This window comes from Haliotis asinina, chromosome 1 (genome assembly GCF_037392515.1).
Source record: "Haliotis asinina isolate JCU_RB_2024 chromosome 1, JCU_Hal_asi_v2, whole genome shotgun sequence".
Lineage (NCBI taxonomy): Eukaryota > Metazoa > Mollusca > Gastropoda > Lepetellida > Haliotidae > Haliotis > Haliotis asinina.
Genome location: NC_090280.1, coordinates 83,281,534 through 83,300,556, shown reverse-complemented (window position 1 = coordinate 83,300,556; position 19,023 = coordinate 83,281,534). Strand labels below are relative to the sequence as shown.

At 38.6% G+C, this 19,023-nt stretch overlaps 1 pseudogene; it reads left to right on the top strand.

The window, feature by feature from the left end:
- Positions 1-5,738: 5,738 nt before the first annotated feature.
- LOC137276446 (peroxisomal succinyl-coenzyme A thioesterase-like) lies at positions 5,739-12,989 on the top strand (annotated as a pseudogene).
- The last annotated feature ends 6,034 nt before the right edge of the window (positions 12,990-19,023 follow it).

Below are 19,023 nucleotides of genomic sequence, written 5' to 3'. Positions count from 1 at the left end.
TTTTGCTATTCATAGAGAGATCAATTAAAGCTGAGTTCCGCTTACAGAACTACAATAATCTGATTATTGAGTGAGTGAGTTTAGTTTAACGCCGAACTCTGCAATATTCCAGCTATATCCCGGAGTTCAGTCGATCCCGTTAGCCGTGTCTTATGACAAGCATGGGTTAATGAAATCGATTCTAACCCGGATGTTCAAAGGGTCCGTCTAATTATTATTTCCCCGGATAATCCAAGTTGCCTGTGAGGCGCTAGTGGGTTGACAGTCACATGACTTATCAGGTCAAAGACGTTTATTGTATCAGGTGTTCAGCCCATATATATTAGAGTGGCATGCATTACTCGTTCACAAACTGTTTGAATACAGTGATGATTTCCATAGAATACCACGCTTAGACATTGCATTGTAGACGTATTGTGATAGTTTGAAGTTTCTACAGTTGTCACGAATAGACAGGATTTCTTTAAATGCTACAGTAGGTGACGTGAGATAAGTGGTGAGGGGGTGTAACATTCAGGAACATATTGTTTTCGTAAATCTATGTAATATGGACAGACAAATAAAAATGAATTTCGTTTTCAACAGATAATTTACATAATTGGAAAATTCTTCTATACCTGTCTTTTGACACGTGTCGTCCTTCATTAATCATCAAGTCTGATAGTCCTAGACTAAATCGTGTTAGTGAATTTCTCAACTTGGGTAGGTGGGATAGGTGCTCTTCGGGTTGGAGTACGGTATTAAACATTATATAGGAATCATATCGAGAGCTATTATCTAGACCTGAGTGCTAATCTTGATTAAATATTTAGATAGCTGTTTCTCGGAATCTATACAAAAAAGATCCACATTCCCAGCTGTCAAAAGAAACCAACATTATAACCATGAGTAAAAAAGGAGACTTCTGATATTAGATGAGCATGTCATTTAGAAGAACTCATGCAGACAAAGTAACAAGCATATTGTAAGCCTTTTACAATGTTGTCGGTTTTCATGCATCGAAATATTTTTTCAACCAGTATTTTACGCGTCTGACATAGGAATTGATATACAAAGGGTATCTCCCACATTCGTACAGTTACAAGTTGATTCTCGAAATTCCATCTGTCTCTTACCGCGACTTTACCACGTTTTCATAAAATGACTATATGTGTTTTATCAAGGTTCACGGGCAGGTTCCACGTCTTTGTGTAACGCTGTAAAATAATAATTGCGTCTGAAGCCTAACAACGGATTCTGATAGAAGAATAACATCATCAGCAAATATCAGTATTAAGATTTTTTTAGATCTGGAGTTGTTTGGACACCATGTTTTCCGTTTGCCATAATTTCGTACTATGATTCATTCTATGTGGGTGAGTGAGTTAAAGATTTAACGTCACACAGGTACTATTTCATCAATATAGAGACGAGGACAAACTTTATTGTACATACCTGGCACGAGGGACATTAACATATTAGCAATATAATATAATATAATATAACATAACATAACATAACATAACATAACATAACATAACATAACATAACATAACATAACATAATATAATATAATATAACTGAGTGAGTTTAGTTTTATGCCATACTCAGCAATATTCCAGCCATATGGCGGCGGTCTGTAAATAATCGAATCTGGACCAGACAATCCAGTGATCAAAAACATGAGCATCGATCTGCGCAGTTGGGAACCGACGACATGTATCAACCAAGTCAGCGAGCCTGACCACTCGATCCCGTTAGTCGCCTCTTATGACAAGCATAGTCGCCTTTTATGGCAAGCATGGGTTGCTGAAGGCCTATTCTACCACGGGATCTTGACGGGTCGTATCACATAATTCAGTTCTAAGAACTAATCATTTCCAAAATGCAACTCAATATGACATGTATGAACATTAGAACACGGCCTATCGACCACCAACAACTAAAGCTAGGCCACATTACTGGGGTTTACAGGACTTCAGCTTCGTATATGAATACTCAGCATGATTTAAACCATCACTTCCGTCACTGGGGGTTGTATACAATGCTGGCCATAAATTAAAACAATACATTTGAAGCGGTAAAATTCCGATTGTCCGCAATGCATTATAATACCAATAATAAGGCAATCATCAGGGGACAATCCTCTTACAATACATCAACCCCATCAAATATTAATGTTTAATATAATTCATTGACAGCAATGAGAAAGAGAATGTGGCTGAGAACACAACCTTATCTCAGGCCGATAGGACAGTCAGTATAAATCAGTTAAACCATCACCTCAGCGTATGCACATTAATATACACTGCTTTGAGAACTAAGTTTATATTCCCTTTAAGCCCAGACGTATATAAACAGTACCAGAACTTTGAACGATCAACAGAATCGACAATGACAACATGTAACTCCCGCTTTCGGCAAGATAAACGTTTTTCTACTAGGGCAAATAGAGTGAATATGTGATCTGACGCGAAGTATGTTTTTCCTAAAGACTGCTTGTGATTCAAAAAGTACATCCTTCTTATATTCCCATTTTGATAGTGGATTATTCCGAACAGTATTAAAACCCTGGCCAAAAGAACTCATGACATAAGAGCCTCTGTAATTATCAGGGTTTGTACAGCGTTTTATGTGTAGGGATAGCCGACACTGCCCAAATGTGTGGATATGTTACAAACTAGTCTCGAACAACCTATTAAACCATTTGTTAAAACATGGCATAAAGATGTGAACACCACAACATCTTTACAACAACTTGGCCCAAACAAGGTAATTCTCCGTTTTAAGTGCCTCCACGCTTCACTAATTTCCTGATCTGTAATGAGTAAATCTAACACAAGTGCTTCTGGGTCTGAATCATTTTCAAATGTCATGCCTATTGCATCGTGTTGCATATCAGTGCTTGTGCAAAAATCATTAAAAACAAAATCATTTCTAAAAACCCCTTTAAAATGACGTCTTAGTAATTCTATTGCCAATGATTGGTCTATTTTTGACTGTTCGTATTTGCTTCCAAAACGTTGTTGGTGAACCACTTGAAGTCTTTCTACATCCCACAGGTTCCCATTTTCAACTGGGTGAGCTGAGGCAAGTTTGGACAAACACACTTGGCTAAGGTGAGACCTCGTGAGCGTTGATGCAGTCCTAGAAACACGATGGATTCAAGCTATCACACAAGGTCACCCGTCCAAGAACTCACCGTTGCTTTGCTTCAACTTATTTGTGACCCCGAGCATTCCGCACAGGACCACACACACAACTCACGTCATGTTAGTTGGAGAACACCCGAATTCTCTCATAGTTCGACAGTCGTAATCACTAGTGCTACATATCATTTCCGAGATTTGAAGCACATGATATTACTTACTATTGATACCCAAAGATATGCTTCTGGAACAGGGTGAGCTGTTACATGTGATAGATCTGTTATTAGTACAATATTTATTCAGATGTCAGACTTTTGTGAAGGAGGTGGAGAAGCTTTGTCCAGGAGTTCTCCTATGGTGCAGAATGAGCTTCAGGATGACCTTCATTACAAATGTATGATGGTTGATGAAGCACTTTCACAGCAGGGTGAGGAGGTAACATCTGTAAATGATGAATTGCTCACAATTTCAAATACACAGCAATATTCCTAATTAAATGTGAATGAATCAGCAAATTCCCTAACTATTCCCAGCGAGAACAGCAAATTTAGGCTCATTACAGTACTTAAATGGATGATCTCATAACAATATTAAACATCACCACTGTGTAATATTATCACAGATAAAATAGAACACACTACCATTTGCGCTAACAACATTCATCCGAAAAGACCAATTTATTTTTGAAATATTAGCTTTTAATGGCTATGTGTCACAGATAGTGAAAACCGCACAATTTTGCTAAAGGTAAATCTTCTCAAAAAGACCGGTTTCTTTTTTAAAATGATAAAGTACTACGTTTAAGAACTTTCATAAACAGTTGTTTTAAAGAAGAAACATCAGAATGTAGTTTCTTGGTACACTGGCACCGACTAGGGATATTTATACAATTTATTAGCATGTTTACGTTTAAAGTGACAAATATGGGTAAAATGGGAGCGTCCCTTACGGCATCGCATTAGAGCAACGTACTATTGTCGACCGTTGGTCACCGGTAATATCAATTAGATATGGATCATGTTCTTTGCACAAATTGGGACAAACTTAGGACAAACTTCGCTACAGCATCAGTCCCTTGTGTGGTGATCTATATGACTGTAAAGTCAATCCAGTCATCAACAGCATGAGCATCAATCTACAAAGCTGGGATACGATGACATATGTCAGCCAAGTCAGTGATCCTGTCCACTAGATTCTGTAAAATGCATGGGTTCCTGAGGATAAATTTTAACCCGGATCTTCACGTGTCTATTCTCGTGGGTGCATAATTTAGCAGACTGCATGTCTTGTATATAGGATATGCTGTAAATAAGCGACTTTATTCAGCGATGACGGAAGTTCATTGTGCCAAGTGCAGGTCACGGCAAAGTAGTACACACCTTTTTAAGCCAAATACACAATGACTTGTACTATTTTATCACTTGAAAAAGTAAAGGGCACATGGTTCACATATTCTGGATTAACAGCTATTGCATATAATGACACATGTTTCCATGCTGGATCCAAATGTTTTCAAAATGAGAAAGCAGTTCCTAATGCCACTTTCACCACAAAGGGCTTTCCTGAGGTAAGACAAACGGCATATGCTATAATATTCACTGAACAGGATAACACCTGTGCCGTGATGAGAGTACCACACATGTAATTCAACCACTCTCTCATAATACGAAATTCTGTTTTTTCATAACAAAGTGTAATCACAGATATGACACATTTCTCACTGTCCATTTTGTGAAAGCAGTTCAGTTCCCTGCTTTCGGCTATGAGACCCTAGCTTACTTTCTCATGTCCAAAGGATAAAATAATGTACAACGGTAAGTAATCTGTAAGACCAGTTGCCAGATTTCAATTTCGTGGAAGCCACGGTGCTTGTGTCGGCCGATCGCTGCGGTCCTGCGAATCATGTCAGACGACATATGAGACGAGTGGTTTTCATTAGATGTGGACCTCGACAAATACACAAAAATGACCCCACCCCTGTTATGCACAGACCAAGTGTTTACCAAGACAAACAGGAAAACTTGCTGTATCAGATGTTATATCACATCACTTTTCAATGGTCGTACTAAGGCGTGTCTATAGCGACTTAGGATTAACTTCAGTGTGAATCACGAGAAGACTTTGGTAGACGAAATAGTTTCCATCAAAATCTTAATAAGCACATGAAAAAGTGCCCACAAGAGCACTATTATATAGATCAATTGTTTGCCAACAACAGAGCTATACGAGCCATTGCAATGGCCATACCTTTGCCAAGATATACATGTATCTGTAGTATACAGGAGCCTCATTACAGAAGGATTTGCCTCAACATCAGTCCTAATGTGGCTTTGGTCGACGAAATTATGGACTGACAAGACATTTCTAAAACTAAACTAACTCATTTTAGTATCTAGTAGATAATGTGGATAAAGAGAGAGAAGAGTGTACCAGGAAACGCCATTTCCATTGTCGCAGGCAAAGACGTGGCAACATGGTACAGGTATTCTTCATTAAAAAGATAGAACAAGGAAAATGGATTATGTCGTTCAGGTACTCTTGCAAATGTCGCTTACAGTCATATTAATTCTGTTCATTCTTACTGATACTGGTTGTTTCTGTTTTGGTGTCGAATGGATGGGCCTATTCTGGAGTCTGAAGCCAATTCCAGGGGAGTCCATGAAGACACGCATTACGACAACAGATGTGATGAGACCCCTGGTCTTCACAGTGTCCGTTATTGATGGCCACAATCCCTTTGATGATCTCCAACTGACCACGACAGTGGAGATGGCGACACGTGAACTGGAACGCCGGTACAAACATCCTACCGTGAGAAGGATTGTTGTACGTGAGGGTCCCCTGAGAGGAACACTCTTTTTGCCTCCAGGTATTGCCACCAGGTCGATGCCTACAAACTGATATATCCTTCCTAAACGTTCCACTGACATCATTTAACCTTTGGTTCTAACTGCACTACAAAACATTCTTATCCCCCATACTTCGGGGCCATAACAATTATAGAAGGAGGTTCGATTGATGATGTCACCTGGCAATCTAATGGTTGTACTTTTGTTCGAATGTACACTACATTATAAATGCATATCTGTTTTGTTGTACCTTCAACATGTGTGTAAGGAACGGTCATTGACAAGTCCTTGCTACTCTCCAGTGTAGTAAAACCCTCACAAGAGAGTACGTAAGTCCCAAAGCTATTTCAATTTGTCAAACAATGCATTTTAACTCATTCATTCACTCACCCAAAATATTACATATACTACATACAACCGGCGGTGGGGTAGTCTGATGGTAAAGCGTTTGCTCGTCGCGTCGAAGATCTCGGTTCGATTACCTATATGGTTACAAGTTGTGGAGCGCATTTTCGCAGTGATATTGACGGAATAAGGCTAAATGAGTCTACACACAGCCCTACTCAGACGTGTGACAATTAATGGATGCAAACAATTAGCTTGTCCAGATTATTACGGTTTATGACAGCTTATCGCTATCCTGACTTCCCTGTATTTTGCAAGCTAGAACTCGACATTGTTTACAGATGAAGGTCCTTTTGCTGGAATGATTGATATGTCTGGTTCTCTTGGAGGACTGTTGGAATACCGTGCTGCCTTGTTGGCGTCTATAGAGGCTTTGCTTGCTTTGCCCTCAGTTACTTCAGATATGATGATCTACCAACTGCAATAGGTGATATTGACCTTGACTACATACTGGTGAGTTTTCCAACCATAAATAAACATGATCTCTAAGTCAGTACGCCAGTACCTGCACATTTACAACAGCCACCAAGCTGTTCTTTTTCCTTCTAAAATACATAATTATAGTGGATTTACTCATTTTAATATCTATTCTACATTTTATCACACGAATGCATCCCACACTAATCTAATGACATGGTGTTTCAAAATGTCCCAAAATGTCTACTGCTACTTTATATATAATCCTCAAGAAGTTGGACACCCAAGCAGGTATGAATATGTTAAGTGAACGACAACCAATTACTGGTGCTACTTACTTGGGTTATCAGGCCAGAATTGAGTAGATTATATAAAGACAATATTGCATTGGCCGTTCTGGATATGCTAGAAAAATTCTACTTTCTATCTCTTTTGAAGTGAGAATCGCGTAAATGTATGCTCTACTTGGCTACATTATTGTTTTCCATCACGCGTGATAACAATTTCCAACATCATCTATAAAGTATCTATTCATTGCTATTAGTTCTTACTAAATAATTGTTTGTTTTGTGTTTGACAAAAATTTAACAGATAATGTAAATCCAGCGTAGGTCCATACAAGTGGCTAAAGTACTCTCTGTCCCCAAAGTCCCTAATACGGCGACCAGCCGTTAGTTGCTTGTTATCTACAATCCATTTTTCTAGTGTATTGCCCCGATATTATTTATATGCTAGTTTTAGATCACTCTCTGTGATGATAATCCCGGGTTCGGTTCCATACTAGAGTCCAAACTGAAGTACATTGTAAGACGTTATTGGTTTCTAATGTAATGTCCACCTCAGTGACATTTGAAAATGCTCAAAGAGGTGTAAAAGCTTTATTTTTTTTTTCATTCTTATTACCTATTATTTCTCTTTGCACTGGCCTGTAGAATGGTTTGACTAATGTAGTTTCTAGTAAAGCTTTTCTGTTTTATTCACACTTCCCACAGGTAACAACAACCAAAGTGAAAACTGATTTTGTCATACATTTTAGTGGGGTTTTGTTGTTGTTGTTGTTGTTGTTGTTGTTTGGGTTTTTTAGAAGTAAACGTGAAGCTAACATTTAAAAACTGTTGTCACTAACTGCTAAACACGCATTCAGTAATGCAAAAGGGAGTCGTTCATGACAATTAGATACGATTTGAAATACCTAACTGTGTTATTTGTTTACACACATGTTCAGGGAGCTGTTGATTGGTTGGCTTCTCGTCCCTACATAAAAGGAGGAGGTATTGGTGTAGTTGGATCCTCAAAGGGTGGTGAAATAGTCTTCTTGCTTGGCACGGCAACAGATAAGGTGAACAACGTTAACTTGTAATCTATTTTTGTATAAATGTGTCAATAACCTTCGAAAGTAAATACGTAAGGGGACACCTTCCTGATCGTAAAATACAAGAAGGCTCTAATATAATATATTAGAAGTGACTAATATAATATTTCAAAATAAGTGACAGATGAAAATGTTCAACTTACACATGATTCTGTGACTGTATCAGGACTGGTTCAGCTTTTCAATCTCACTCCCTCAAGAGTAACCCGTTCTCCATTTCTTCCTGAATATTCAAGCGGCATTCAGTGTACGTCTGAACGTTTGTTGTTTAACACCGTACGTGAAAGGTAATTGCTTGTAATGTCATTAGGTGGAGGCTGTGGTGAATATCTGTGGCCCCCCGTTTTACTCACTTGATGATCTTAAGAAGTCGGGAGAGGTGTATTGGAAAGGGACAGGGTGAGTTTCTTCCTCTTGTAGGAAGTCCCCAACAGCTGAATAGCCAAGTATTACACGTTGATTCCTAACAAGAAAGAAGTAACAGAAGTTGGTGTGAAACCCCGAACAAGAAATTCCGACATCAACAACGTTTATATATTTATACCATTTAATACAACGGTTTTGAAGTGGCCGTATAAATTCAATAGTAGTACAAATGCACTGGCTATATAGCAGTAAAACACAGAAGATGATGTTGTTCAAATTTCCAAAATAGGCGTCTATGTTGAGCAAACGGCGAGACAAAGGATCTTCACACAACTGCTGGCGTTCTGCAACATATGCAGACACATCCATGTCGTGTTGTAAGTCGCGGTGGTTGAGCGGGCTAGGCGGCTGACTGTGTGTGCTGGCGATTAGGTGAATGACTTTAAGGGTGTGGGTTCGAAACCCGGATGGGACTCAACCTAAATAGTACTAGTATGTGTACTTTGCTAAGAAAGTGAAATCCTTAATATGACATATGTTGCATTTTACCACTTTCTAAATGGCATTGTGTAATCATAGCTGGCGTTCTTGTGGTGTGTGATACAAAATAAGATGAAAAAGATAAATCGAGGATCCCTTTTTATGCAACACTGGGAAGCTACCATACACTAGGGTCCCACTGAAGACCCTATAGTGGTACATCTTGAGTTGTTTGAGATCTATAGCTTGTGTTGTTACACCACGTATTGTCCAAACGGTGCTAGCAGTTTTAACTTAACATGCCAGCGCCCTTAGCATGTACTAGTCGCGTGGATATGTGTGCTATATAAATATCCTATAATGAATAATAATTAATGGTTTTAATTCTCGTCATAGTCTAGTTATGCCACTGACCTTTGAAGACAGGTTTGATAATATGCACTATTCCATTTCAATGTCAAATATGATCCCGCCTCTATATGGCTAAAATAAGTGCCGATGTGACGTTAAATATTAACTCACTCACTCGCTTCTGTACAGAAAATGGCCTTAAAACTCTGGGTCGGACTTAACTGGAATGTTCCTTAAAATGCCCTGAAATATCCAGACCTACCTCACCGTTTCAAAATTTAAACAATGAAATACAAATACCCCAAGTAATATTGCCACACGCGAGTGCCTAGAACAGTCTAGAGAATAGTATAATTGGATTTGTCTATAAAATACTTCATTGTTCACAATTTAGAGTATGAATTTGGTAGGCAATCACTCTTTTGAACACTGTTTCTGAACACTGTGAACACACTTATTCACACTGTTTCTGAACAAGTTTGAACACTATTTAATTTGAATGTAGGAGACCGGCTCACTCAATCTAATTTTGCATCAACGTGCTTCAGACGAGAAACCCACCCAGGCTCCCAAAAAATGGGTGGTTTGAACATTATTATGAATAATCATCGAAAAAAATGACTATAAAATACTGCAATGTCATTTTCGTTAGGTGGGACTTCAGTAAAGTGAACTACACCGATGGAGGTGTCATTGCCAAAGGCGGTGCCTGCTATGGCGCTGAAATCATTCCGGTGAGAAAGTTTCTTTCTGGTATGGTGATCCATCTTAATTTACTGGCGATCGTTGCATTGTATTGTTGGTGATAAACCTTTCGATATCAAGCTAGTTTTTAAGCAATAGTTGATACTCTGTTAGTTTGACAACCCCTTGATGACAGTTTTTATGGTCTCATATTAGTTATGTTATGTTAAATTGGTTATGTATAAATTGTTCTCGTCACGTATGATTTATGTATAGCCGATGCGACGTTAAATGTTTACTTACTCACTCATGGTTTCCAGTAAATTTATTTTTGGTAAAATAGCTGCATAACGAAATCTAACGTTTCCCGTTCAGGCTTGGAAGAACAACGCTCACATCTTATACATTCTTGCTGAAGATGATGCCGTGTGGTGGTCAGATGAAGCTAAACGTTTCATTGAGACCTGCCCTGTAGAGAAGAAAAAGAACATTGAACTTCTCTCTTATCCTGGTGCAGGCCATCGCATAGAGCCTCCCTATATGCCCATGGCCAAAACTCTGTACCACCCGTTGTTTGGTAAGTAATCAAACAAACACGATGTAAAGGAATACACGGAGGTTTGAACTGATCTGATGATTGGAATGGTTGATTTGTTGTTAAACGCCGAACGCAGCAATATTCCAGCTATATGACAGCGGTCTGTACATAACCGAATCTGGATCAGACAATTAAGAGGTCAGCATCATGATGATCGCTCACAGATGGGATACGATGGCGCGTGTCAGTCATGCCAGCGAGTCTCACCACTCAATCTCAATTGACGTTCTTACCACAAGACAAGAATGGGTTGTTAAAGACCAATTCTAACTCGAACAGTCACAGGAGTGAGTGATTGGAGTGACGAACAATGCTCATGCACGTCATTGTATCCCATTTGAATAGATCGATTATGATGACGTCATGTAGTCCGTTCTGGTGTGCACCGTTGTAATATATAGTCTGGTTCATAATTATTGAGAATTTTTCTTCTTACTTTGAGCTATCCTAACACCTCAACTGATTCACTGATACTTAAAACTAAGTAATGGTATAAGGGAGGTAACTCATCTTGGCCTACTGAGTATAGTACAATTAGAGTTACCTCCCCTGAATTTGTAGCAGACGTCATTTTCCTCAGCACTGTCAACAATGTCTGCTGAAGATAAAAGAAGGTTGATTTTTGAGTTGTGTAATCAAGGAATTGATGATGTAAATACATTGGCAGAGAGAACAGGAACTCCTCTTTCTACTGTGTATAGGATTAGGAAGAATTTTAAAGAGGGAAAGGATTTTGGGCACCAGAAAGGAGCAGGGAGACCCAGAAAATTGGACTTCTCAGATCGCGTCCGGCTGGGAATTTTAGCGTCTAAAAAGCAAAGGGCAAGCATCTCCAACATCAGGTATGAAATGATAGAAAGGGGATCAACAGTTGTATCAAAATCTACAGTTAGAAGAAATTTGATTGATCTTGGATGGGAGAAAAAGACTGGAATTCCTTCTCCTCTCATGAAACAAGAACATAAAGACAGGCGTGTTGAGTGGTGTTTGGCTCATGAAAACTTTGACTGGGAAAATGTGATTTTTACTGATGAAAGCTCAGTATGGGTATATCCCAATAATGTGAAAATATGGACAAAGTCTGCGTCAGCACCGTTGTATTGACGACCTAAATACAGCCCAAAGTTTCAAGTATGGGGAGGGATATCCTTATTAGGAACGACCCCGCTGTGTGTGTTTGAGGGAAATCTGACAAGTCAACGCTACACTAACATATTAGATAATTTTCTCCTTCCAAGTGCACATGTGGTTTATGGAAATGACTGGATTTTGCAGCAAGATAATGATCCTAAACACACCGCAAAACATGCCAAGCAGTGGTTTCAGGAGAAAAATGTGACTGCATTACCATTTCCTGCATATAGTCCTGACTTAAATCCCATTGAGAACATTTGGGGGATGATGAAGGAATGTGTGAATCAAAAGGGGTTGACAAAAATTGAAGACATGAAGAGAGAAGTGGTCCGATACTGGGACAGCATAACTCACGAGACACTAACCTCTCTGATAGGAAGTATGCCTACCCGTCTTAGACTGTGCCGTGAAGCTCAAGGAGACTTGATAAAATATTAAATTGTTACCTACACAACATGAAAAGGTCAGTTCACTTTTACAATACATTCAATTTTATCTGATTTGTTCTCGTTTAATAATATGAAATGCTTTAGCTATTCTCAATAATTTTGAACCATACTGTAGTTCAGTTATTACTGGGTGCAGCGTTGAACACCTGAGAAAACAAAGTTTCAGCTTTCATATACATCAGAGCTTGAACTTTCTGGCATACCATCATGGTGTAAATCCATATCTGGCGAATCTAATAATGAGAACATGATCGTTAAAATATTGACACACTACCTATTATATGCGACAGATATACAGAAGGCAAAGAAGCATCAATGACTAACGTCATGAAAAGATTGATTAAGTGATCGCCGCCGATAGCAACAGCAGTTTGTGCAGGAATATCTTGTCAGCGTCATGAATGCGTACTAAACACATGATGTAAAAGGCAATGTTTGTGCAATTTGGTGTACACATAAGATGACGACATGAAACTTTATTGATAACGTCTTCAATGATATGCGTGTCGCTGTGTCTTTCAAACAACATGAAAATTTTAAGCGAGATTAATGTACTAAGATGAAAACATTATTGCAGCTAATTGTGTTGACATATTCTTTACGTGGACATGGACCTCAGTACCCCATTACGAAAGCACGTTTCCTTAAACAGACTTTACAGTGCTGATGGGAGGTCACGCTGAACCTCATGCTGCAGCCGAGGAGGACGCTTGGAAAAAACTTCTGCACTTCCTCCACAAACATCTGCCACAATAGCATCACCAACCACACCAACCCTGCTTAACGGGTGTACTCACGCGAGGGGTGAAGTACCACCTGTAGACGTCTTGAACGTGTATCTGTCTATTCCAGCACGCCTTACTGATGAAGACATTACTCATTGTTATTCGTTCTAATATTTTAGCACCTCCTTGAATAAAATTGGAAAGAATAAACAGACTATATATGGTCTTTTCTATTATAGAAACCAAATTTTACAGATCAACATGCAGTTTTGATCAAATAAGCACACCCAAAGGGCTCCTTTTGACTCGTAAATAAAAAATATCAATCCTTGTGTATCAATTGCACGTCCATACTGCGTGGACATTATATATTTTTACCGTATAACAAACTTACCAAACTCAGTAGGAGTAAAGAACGACACATACTCACTTCCTCATAAAGTTGTTCTTTGTCATCTATATGCTCAGGGTTACGATCGGTTTGATACCAGATGCCCAGGGCTTCCTTGAATCAATGTAACTGATGCCTTTGAAAGCCCGGTATTGTGCAAAGGCATGGGGAAGGTAAAACCCTTGACATATTTAATTTCATGTGCCCTTGAAGAGATCACCTTTCAGCACATATCTTCCAACATGTATACGTCGTTTGGGACAGTATTGAAAAAGCATATCAGCATGGGTAAACTGCTACATATTCTAAACACGAAATGAGCTCTTTGTAAGGATTCTACAACGATGAGAAAAGTAAACACCAAAACTGACAGTTTATCCGTAAGTATACCTTTCATCTCACTCATTTAAAATATGGGCCTAACTCTGATTGGCAGTTCGTTTGGTTGACACTTATCCAGATGCAAGCACGCAGAAACATCAATAAAATCAACATTGCCATTTACTTTTTGTTCGACGTCCTTGGCTTATCTAAGATACGTGTAGAATGGTTTCGTCATCAAGTGTAGCACACATTTCCACAGTGAGTGGGTGGTGGATGAGTGAGTGAGTGTCGTTTTAAGTCACTCGAGCAGTATTGCAGCTTTTCGAGGCTAGAAAATCAACTATTTCCTTCAGGAACGAATGCATTACTGAAGCGGGGATGAAGAGCACTAAAACTGCATGGCAGAATCATCATACAAATACATGTGTGCCAATGAATGAAATAAAAAATCTGGTTTGATTCCTGCTGTACAATTTTCATGACAGAGAAATGAAAGAAACATTGTCATTGTCTAACTTAATATGTTGAACGTTTCTTTCATGCTCGCGTGTTTGGCCGCCACGTTCCCAGATGGTGGCTTAAAAATGCTCATGATGTAATTAATAGGACAAATTGTTATAGTTAACAACTTCTTTATTGCGTGTAATCGTAGCATTCTTGTTGTTTTAATTTTGGCTAGCATTTTGTACACTCGCCAGCAGTTGAAGGGATGATGTAAATCCAGCTAGGGTCCATGCACGTAGCAAAGGTACTGTAAGTCCCCATGGTCCCTAGTATGGTGATCTACCTTCTGTTGTTGGCGATCTATAGCTTGTTTTTATATTGTATTGTCTAAATAGTAATATTAGTTTTAACTTTTCATGCTAGCTTTAATTAAAATTGTGATATTCTAGTTGTTTTACTGTCCTTCGTTGACAGATTTTTACAATATGCATATATTTCATTTAAGTGTGCTCGTCATGATATGGCCGAGATATTGCCGATGTGACGTTAAATATCAACTCACTCACTCACTTCATTGCGTGATTGAGATGTTTCGATATATTCTTGTCAAGCAAGAATGATGCATAAAATCCACAGCACACACACATATATATACACACACACAAACACACACACACACACATATATATATATATGTATGTATGTGCACATACATACTGAATAAAACAATGGGATGTCATAATATACAAAGAAAACACATTTGACAAAGGGAGCAACATAATGCCATGATTGGTGAAGCAGTGAGCTGAAGAAGCCAGTTAGTACACCAAGGATTGTGAATGGAAGCCAGACATGTACAAATAAAGGAGTTACAATGAAGGATGAGATGTTTATGCAATATATTGCACCCTTGTATTTAGGTTTGAAACATATCAACATCACGCCAAATAACATATTCAACAATGTCAAAACAATCTGTAGCTGGAATTCAGAGAACCAAAACAGTTAAATCTGTAATCCAATGTTGAAACAACGTTTACGATTACGTCAGTCTATTGCAAATAAGGCTGTTGTAAAGGTACTTTCAAATAAATCCCTGTTGAGAAAGTCAAAGTCAGCCAAAGGCGTTAGGGGATCGTAGGGAAGGATGAAAAAGATAGGAAGCGAAACCTCTTGCCAACAAACGGAACTGCTGTAGTCCTCAGTGGAACCGAACATGTCCATTATTCCGGGAAACGGACCTTCGCCTTCATTTAAGAAACATTAATTTCATGTTTGAGTGACATTTTAGAAGATGAAGTGTACAAATAAGACTTCTTTATTGCGTGATTGCGACGTTGCGTGAAATCTCGAGAATATATATATATATATATATATATATATATATATATATATATATATATATATATATATATATATATAACACCCACGTGGTGAGTGAGTGAGTGAGTGAGTTTAGTTTTACGTCGCACTTAGCAATATTCCAGCTATATGGCGACGGTCTGTAAATAATCGAGTCTGGACCAGACAATCCAGTGATCAACAACATGAGCATCGATCTGCGCAATGGGGAACCGATGACATGTGTCAACCAAGTCAGCTAGTCTGACCACCCGATCCCGTTAGTCGCCTCTTACGACAAGCATAGTCACCTTTTATGGCAAGCATGGGTTGCTGAAGGCCTATTCTACCCCGGGACCTTCACGGGTCTAACCCACGTGGTACTTCGTAGAGGTGTTTCGTAACACCTTCGAGTGATTTGATTGGCTAATACGTGAACTTTGACATTACAGGTACTACTTTCATCACTCATTCCATTCATGATTTTCATTCAAAAGATTTCACACTTGAGAGCATGTAAAACGAAAACACTTCTATGGCATTAGGTAAAAATTTTTTCAGTTAGCGTGGTTACTAGCATTATTTTCAATTCTATAATAGCTCAAGTTTCTGTAATAAAAACGAAAACAAAACAATCTATAAAAATACGTAAACAAATACGTCTAGTAGGTCTCTCGTGTGTGTAAACAAATATGGCGTCGTCCGTAAAAGTGATTTCGTCAAAATTGACGGACAAATGCTTGGAAGGGTTGTGAATATTATCAAGAGGCTGAATACCTTCTGCTTATATGTTGTCAGGGCTGCACAGTAAGCCACAACATCAAAAGACGAGTGGCGCTCTTGTATCTCTATCACTGCCACTGTCTGCCGCATCCATTCGCGTCCTCCCGCACAAACATATTGTCAATGCCATGCCTCCCGTGGTTTCTTAATATGAAGAGGTTAAAAGCACTTCCCAGAATCTGAACACAATGGGCTTGAAATCGTCTTCGTTCGGGGTTGAAGGCTGTGTTTTCAGACCCAATTTTCGGTGCAGTCTTCAACATAAACATCGAATCTCGACAAGTGTGAATTCCAAGTCCAGATGAGAAGACGTCACTGGCATCCTGCGCAAAGCGTCGCCGAATAATTCACAGTAACTCGTCCTCTGATGAAGAACATTAAGGAACTTTAACTAATTGAGACATACTGTTCCCTGTGATTCACATTCGTCCTTGCTGTTGACTTTGCCGCCCCTAATTAAATGCTCCCTATAATCATCTTCATTGTGAACACTTGACGACTAGCCCGACAGTGATGGCCGACTGACGTTCAGGCAAGATTTAGGTCACGTAGTCAAGTTCAAAATATTTACACTTTGCAGGTGTTTTGATGAATTATATTATAGCTTTTGAAACCAAATCCTCAACTGAAAAGAATTAACATTTCATTACGACTTGATTCTGTCTTAATTTGTTTATTTCCTTGTAATTAGGCGCCGTATAGGAAATACATTGCCTCCACGCAGCGTACGTTTTCCTGGAGTGAAGCGGTTGACATTCCAATCACCAATATGATGTATTAATCCGCGTTACATGGTTCTATATAGGAAAGCAAAATATTGCTATAATTTAACGATATTTTCACTTTTTAGAACGTGGGTAATAAATAGGATACAAAACTTGTTCCCCTTTCATATCAAGTTTATGTCCCGAGTGAAATAATTGTGAAATAATTTTGGTTTGTCACCCGCTAAAGCTCGTGACAAACCAAAATTATTTCACTCGGGACATAAACTTGATATGAAAGGGGAAGCTCCTTTAATATCCTATAAATATATATGTATGTGTATATATGTGTGTGTTTGTGTGTGTGTGTGTGTATGCTCTTGATTATTCTTGCTTGACAACGGTACAGGATTCTGTATCGCAACGTCGTGTGATCCATTATTTTAGAATTGACTCATTTGCATTGTATATGAAACGTCTCTTGTGAATTCATGTATCTTGGTTTTGTTTTGCTGAATACAATATTGAAAATATCAGACTTCTCAGTGTTGTATTTTGCGGGTTCTGAGGGCACTTCTTACACCTTTGGCACCCGTGGCGAGCCAACTCTTCGTGGTGGGTGGTGGGTAACGCCAAGAGCTCGCCGACACCCCCGTGGTGGACCCGTGATCACCATACTATGGACCATAGGGACTTACAGTACTTTGGCTACCTGCATGAACCCTAGCTGGATTTACATCATCCCTTCAGCTGCTGGCGATTGTGGGAAATGGTAGACAAATTTAAAACAACAAGTATACTACGCTTGAAAAGCCTGGTAAGTTTAAATTTACTTTGAATGTTTCAGGACGTATGTGCCCTCTCAGGAGGACAATAATTTTATAATATATCAACCCCCTTTCAGGGTACAGCCACTAACAATCTCAGTTACCAATCTACACTACCAATAATTTATCAACTTAAACTTCCAATCATAAAATATTTATCTATTTACAAATCAGTAAACAAAGTTTAATATAATTCTTTTAAAAATGCAATAACTAAATGAGAACTTATATGATTATAAAGAACCTTCATTGTTCTTGAATTAAAATACTTATTCCTTCTGATGGAATATTCAACACAGTCAAGCAAAAGATGCTTTACTGTGATTCTTTCATCACAAGGGATACAAAACGGAGGATCCTCACCTTTTAACAGGTGAGTTAGTGAGTGAGTTAATATTTAACGTCACATCGGCAATATTTCAGCCATATCGTGACGAGAACATTTAACGATGAAAAAGAATATGTGTGTGTTGTAAAACCTGTCAATGAAGCACAGTAAAACAACTAGAATATCACAATCTGAGTTAAAACCAGAGTGGGAAGTTAAAACAAATATCACTATTCGGACAATGCAATATAAAAACAGGCTATAAATCACCAACAACTGAAGGATCACCATACTAGAGGCCATGGGGACTTACATTACTTCTGCTACCTGCATGGTCCCTAGCTGGATTTACACCATCCCCTCAGCTGCTGGCGACTGTATGCAAGGATTTGCGACAAATTAAAATGACAGAAATACTACGGCTAAAACGAAGGATGATTAAATTTGACTTCAAATGTTTTGGGACTTACGTACCCTCTCAGGAGGACAATAATTTTACGGTACTTCAACCCCCCTCGAGGATACAGATACAAAACTTCCAATCATAAAATACTTATTTATTTACAAGTCACTCAATAAATCTATTTCTTTTAAAAATGCAATAATTAATGTTTTAAACATGTCTCTTGGAGACATATCGCTGAAGGTGTAAAATCTTGGACTAATAGCTGTAATTCATGTAAATTAGTCCTCAATCCTCTGCAGTTCCACTGTACAATATTATTGGAATAAACTATCTTTTGGGCGGATTTATTGGGGATCTACCACGCACTCTTTTGGAGGGCGACAAGCTATGTGCCCTAGACTTTTCAGAAACGTCCATGTCTTCAAGAGACCCGTATTTATTGGACAATTGAATTTTGTTTTGTGACCCTTTATGAGTTCTGCCACTTTGTTGTTTGGATGCATCAGGCTTTGGCTTC